The sequence below is a fragment of the Mastomys coucha genome, unplaced genomic scaffold (genome assembly GCF_008632895.1).
Source record: "Mastomys coucha isolate ucsf_1 unplaced genomic scaffold, UCSF_Mcou_1 pScaffold7, whole genome shotgun sequence".
NCBI classification, from domain to species: domain Eukaryota; kingdom Metazoa; phylum Chordata; class Mammalia; order Rodentia; family Muridae; genus Mastomys; species Mastomys coucha.
Genome location: NW_022196913.1, coordinates 79,044,625 through 79,050,422, shown reverse-complemented (window position 1 = coordinate 79,050,422; position 5,798 = coordinate 79,044,625).

Genomic DNA, 5,798 nt, shown 5'->3' with positions numbered 1-5,798 from the left:
TCTTAGATCATCAACTGGACCTTCTTTTGCACCTGTAGCATCCTTGTCAAAAAAACTAGATCTAGCCATCCAGGGATGGGTACCTTGTATCCGTACCTTAGCAGCTGCTGAACTCCTTATTCAAGAGTCAAAAAAAAAAAAAAAAACTAACCTTTGGGTCTTCTCCTCTCGTAACCTGTCACAGCTCCTAACTTACAAAGGCTTTCAGACTCTACCTCTGTCCAGGGCTCTTTCTCTTCAGGTAGCACTAATAGGAGACCCCATACTCACTTTCCAATCATGCCTGCCTGTTAATATTTCCAATCTTCTTTCTTGACCAACTACTAACCAGTCCCTATCCCACTCCTGCACTAAAAGTATAGAGGAACCTCATCCTTCACACATACAGGACCACACATTGCCTCAGGCCATCTATACCTGATATACAGATTGAAGCTCCTTTCTCTATGAAGGGGACAGAAGAGCTGGTTATGCCATAGTATCAGACACAGAAGTGGTGGAGGCACAGGCCCTTCCTGCTCACACCACTAATCAACAGGCTGAACTTACAGCCCTTACCCGTGCCTTTCAACTGGCACAGGGAAAATTCCTCAACATCTACACAGATTCCAAATATGCTTTCCATATCCTCCTGTTCCACACCAATATCTGAAAGAAGCATGGGTTACTTATGATTAACGGAGGATCAGTAACTAATGCAAACCAAATTATGGCCATGCTAAAGCCCTCCCATCTCCCCACAGCTAGGAGATTGTCCCCACAGCTATTGGGATTGTCCACTGCAGATCCTACCAGATGGATGACTCTATTGCCTCCAAGGGAAACAACTGAGCCAACAAGGCAGCTAGAACTATGGGCCTTAGGGGCCTAGACTCGTCTCACCCTCCCTCAGGACACCCGCATCCCCATCCTCACTCGCTAACACTCGTCAAACTCTGTCTTATCTTCACCAACTCTTTCACCTTAACAGCCAAGCCTTGTCTTATTTTGTTAAGGCCCACCTACAGCCTACTCCAGAGGGTTTAAGTTTCTTAAAATGTATCACTTGCCTCGTGCAAAATCTGTCAGATGTCAGACTCCAATTCAAGGTATCATAGCACCCCTTTTCCTACCTATCAGGCTAGAGGTTCCCTTCTGGAATAGACTGGCAACTTGACTTTACCGACATGCCCACTGTCAAATGTGCCAAGTACCTCCTGGTCTTGGTGGACACTTTCTCGGGGTGGGTGGAGGCATTTCCCACAACTAACCAAAGGGCTCAGACAGTTTCTAATCTCCTTCGAGAGATCATTCCCTGATTTGGTGTCCCAGACTCCCTCCAATCAGACAATGGCCCTGAATTTACTTCCCAAATTTCTCAAATTCTATCTAAGGCCCTAGACATCCCCTGGCATTTTAATATTCCCTACCAACCTCAATCTTCAGTTCACCAACCTCTCTTTAAAAACCACTCTGGCCAACTGTCACAGGAACTTCACCTTGATTGGGTAAAACTCCTACCTCTGGCTCTTTTCAGGCTACAAGCTCTCCCCAAGTGAGCTCTCCTCATCTCACCCTTTGAACTCATGTATGGACGTCTGGCCCTAACTCCTGGTCTTTCACTTAAATGTTCTCCCCTACCAGACCATCTACTCACCTCCATTACTTTGCCATACCTGCTCTCTCCTATGGAACTTTGCTGACCACTGTCTACCAAGGCTACACACTGTCCCCTGTCTACTGCCTGACAACACTGGAAACCAGGTTCTTCTGTCCCCTCCAGACCAAAGGCCCTCACCCCTCTCTCTAAATGGTAGGCCCTTTTTAAGGTAATTCGTATAACCCCTACAGCTGCTAAACCCAAAGGACTCTCTCATTGGGTCCAAGTGTCTCACCTCAAACCTTTCATCCCTCCACCTAAAAGTTTTTCCTATACATCAACCCTAACAGAACCATGCTCTGTTAAGCTCCAAAAGACATAGAAACCACCCACCTTGTCCCCAACCCCAGAAAATGAGACTCTACTCCCAAAGCTGTGCTCAACCCCACTGGATTAGACATGGACTTCTCATCTCTCCCTGCTGTTTGTTTCCATCTCAGGGTAGCCCTTACATCTGGAGATTCAAGGTTCAAGAAACCCCCACAGATAACAAACAGTCTTTCCAAAGAGGGTCAGGAAACTGCTCCATAGCTGGATGCCAGGAACTGATCCAAATTGCTATCATTCCTGTATCTGTAATCCCATCTAAATATTATGATCTCTATACTTGGTTTCTCTTTGACCAGACAAAAGATGATTGTAAAAAATGGCCAGACAAATATGGGGGCTGCCCATATTGGTCTTGTCAGATACATATGCTAGGATCACGGACCAATCATTTCTTCTATCAACACCACAAGACACTCTTTTTCTAGATACAAGACCTATGGGACCCCAGGGGGGAGACAGGAGCTGTTGGTAAGCTCTACTGTAAAAACCAAGCTGGGTCCCCAGTAAGTACTGTCTGCACCCAGAGAAACTATGTCTCAATTGTCGAACCTCTAGCTATCGGAAAAGTAGGAGACATAATCAAACACTCCTCCGAGGTCCTTACCTTCCTGACATCATCCCTCATAAATCGCACTAACTTGTCATTTTGCCTTTTGCTTCAGACCTTGACCTCAGCATACCAATTCCTCAATGTCATCTGACCTGGTCACTTTAAAGATTGCAGGCTGTGTGTCCCCCCTGGAACTAGTTCACAATTGCCTCTTACAGCCTCTCTGGTGATACTGCCAAGTAACCTTACCTCAAATTTAGTCAGCTGTCCTCGCTCTGATGTTGCCATGACTCCGTACCTTTCCTCAATCCCTCTTTTTGGCATGGCAAACTGTTTTAAGACCTCCAAGACACATTCTGTAGGAACACTAAGCTCCCTAGATTGCAATAGAACCACAACCCTTGATACATCTCTGCCACAATGCCCTGCAGTCCAAAACATGTCAATTCTTCATGGCACTCAGGTATATCATCGTCTACCCACCAGCTGGTCAGAAGTTTGCACATTGGTACTCCTTTTCCCTGAAATAGGAGTAATCCAGGGAAATGAGCCCCTGCCAATCCCAGTTGTAGATACGATAGCTGCCCAACATAAGAGGGCAGTTCAGGTTGTGCCACTCCTGTTGGCTGCAAGAATAGCCATAGGTGCTGGTACTGGCACTGCAGAGATAACAACTTCTATAACCCAATATGATAAATTCACTTCCAAGCTTAGTTCCAGTTTTCAAAAACTGTCTGAAACCACACTTACCTTCCAGAAACAGATCTATTCTTTGGCAGCCTTGGTGCTTCAGAACCGACAGGAGCTAGATGTCTTAACAGTTAAAGAAGGTGGTCTTTGCCTATTCCTCCAAGAAGAATGCTATTTCGAAGTCAACCAATCTGGGATAGTAAGAAATAAAATCCAGGAGCTACAACCAGACATGCAGAATTTCAGGGAGCCATGAGGCCTCCAATTTCGAAAACTGTATATGGAAGTAGATACTCCCTTTCATGACACCTTTCCTAATCATTTTCCTGGTGTTATTATTCACTCCCTGCCTCATTAATCTTGTTTCTAAACTCCTTCAATGACAAATACAAAAAAAATTCCAACCAAACAATTGTTAATCAGTTCCTGTTACAGAATTACTAGCCGTTGTCCATGGAGGAACCTGATGCAAACATTTACTAAGTATACCCCAATGGTGAAAGTCATCTACACCCCGAAATTGTTGATATCGCTAGACAGCAGGAAGCAATTTAAGAGATCTAATGCCCCTATTCCCCTTTCACCATCGGCTCCCTCCCCCTTTTTTTCTTCTCTTTATGATAAGAAAAAGGGAGGTATTTTGGCATCAGGAACTAGCTTTATAGTCAGGAACTGGCTGGCAGTTGCAGGTCACCTCAGAGTCCAGCAATGACAGTGATGTCACACCCATAGACAACAGGGACCTTCACATCTGTTGCTATGGCGATTGCTCCTACCTGGCCCACCTGCCCACCTTTACCTGCATGTGGTTACATCACAGCCCAAATAAAAGGCAGACCCCTCCTGACTTTTGCTCTTTTTCCCTCTTTGTCTTCATTGCTCCCTTTTGTCCCCACCCCCACAATAAACCTCTCTCCCTTGAAACTGTGCTGGCCTGGTGCGATCTGTCTGGGCGAGGTGCCATTCTAATACAACAAGAACAGTGGGGCTAAGTGTGGTGTAGCTAGTCTCTGTAGGGAGGAGACAATCCTAGGCTGTAAACACTTGGGAGAAGGGAGTCAGAGGTGCTAGTCTTGGCACAAATTAATCAAGCCTCCAGAAAGACTCAGACTCCCAAGCAAAGACTTGCATTTCTCTTAAGCCCCAGCCACATGGGTAATGGCAGTTTTGCCTAACGTTATATGGGTCCAAGGTCTTGGGCGTTCTGGACACAGTGATGACCATGTCATAATACAAGTACACTCATGGTTTTATTCATTAAGGGCTTCCTCCTAGACCTACAAAAAAAAAAGAGAGAGTCTGTTTATACTTACAGTTCAGTTTCCTGAAGGGGTAAGGGTCCCTGGTAAGGGTCCAGAGAACACAGCAGCAATGACAGGTCAATGGGGGAACAGGACACTGAGAGCTCACATCCAGAGCTGTGAGCACAAAGCCATGACTGTAAACTGGAGTAGGCCTTTTACTCTCGTAACCACATATCTCCCCATGACTTACTTCCTCCAGCCAGGAAGGCTTCACTACATGGACAGCCACCAATAGTGCCACCAACTATCCAAATACCTGAGACTCTGGGACAACATTTTTCATTCAACCCCAGAAGGCAATAAAGTACTTTATGGTACAGAAGGCAAATGTGTTAATGTTCGAGATAAAGCCCAGGATGCTAACTTATGAATCATTGCTCACTATATAGGGCAATACAGCTCCAGATCACTGGCAATGGATTTTGAACTCTTACCCACAACCACGTGGGTCTCGCTGGAAAGCTTGACCAGCTTTGAGACTTACTCTCTTTCTGGCTGGTGGATATATTATTTCAAAAGCCTATATGTTCTGTCCCCTACCTCGTCACCTAGGATTGATATCCAGCTCTGTCTAAAGGTTCCACATCTCATACCTTACTGCTAATGTCACACCAGTAACCATGAATTTTGAACAGTTCTTTTGTGTGCTTATTTTCACATGTATCTCATCCTCTCTCAACTGTTTTAGAACAAGAAATACATGAGACCCCTCAGCAATGTCTATGCATGAATCCTTTGTGCACTAGAGGGTTAATCAAACTGAGCCAAACAAAGACTGCAGATGGTTTAACAAGTTGCATTTTAAAGTACTTAGTAAAATGTATTATTTAGTTTGAAAACTCACAAGGACTGAGCTAAAACACAAGCCGCAGGGCCAGAACTGAAAACCATGTCTTCTGGAGATGTTCCCTTTAAGCAATTGGTCCTGTTCTACCTCGATTTCTGTTGCTGTGATAAACATCATGACACAAAGCAATTAGGTGAGAAAAGAGTTTATTCGGCTTGCACTTCTGAATCTCAGCCCATCATTAAGGGAAGTCAGTGCAGCCAAGCAGGAGCTAAAGCAATAGCCACGGTGTAATGCCACTTACTGGCTTGCTCTCTGCTTCACTCCTAGATATGCTTTTTTAAGGATAAAACTTTTTCTCTGCTATTTTTGAGATTATATCATTTCTCCCTTTCATCCAACACTTCCCATATAGTCTTTCTTGCTCTCCTCCAAGCACATGGTTTCTTTTTTCCCCCTAATTGTTGTTACATATAAGCATACATGTGTGTAATATAT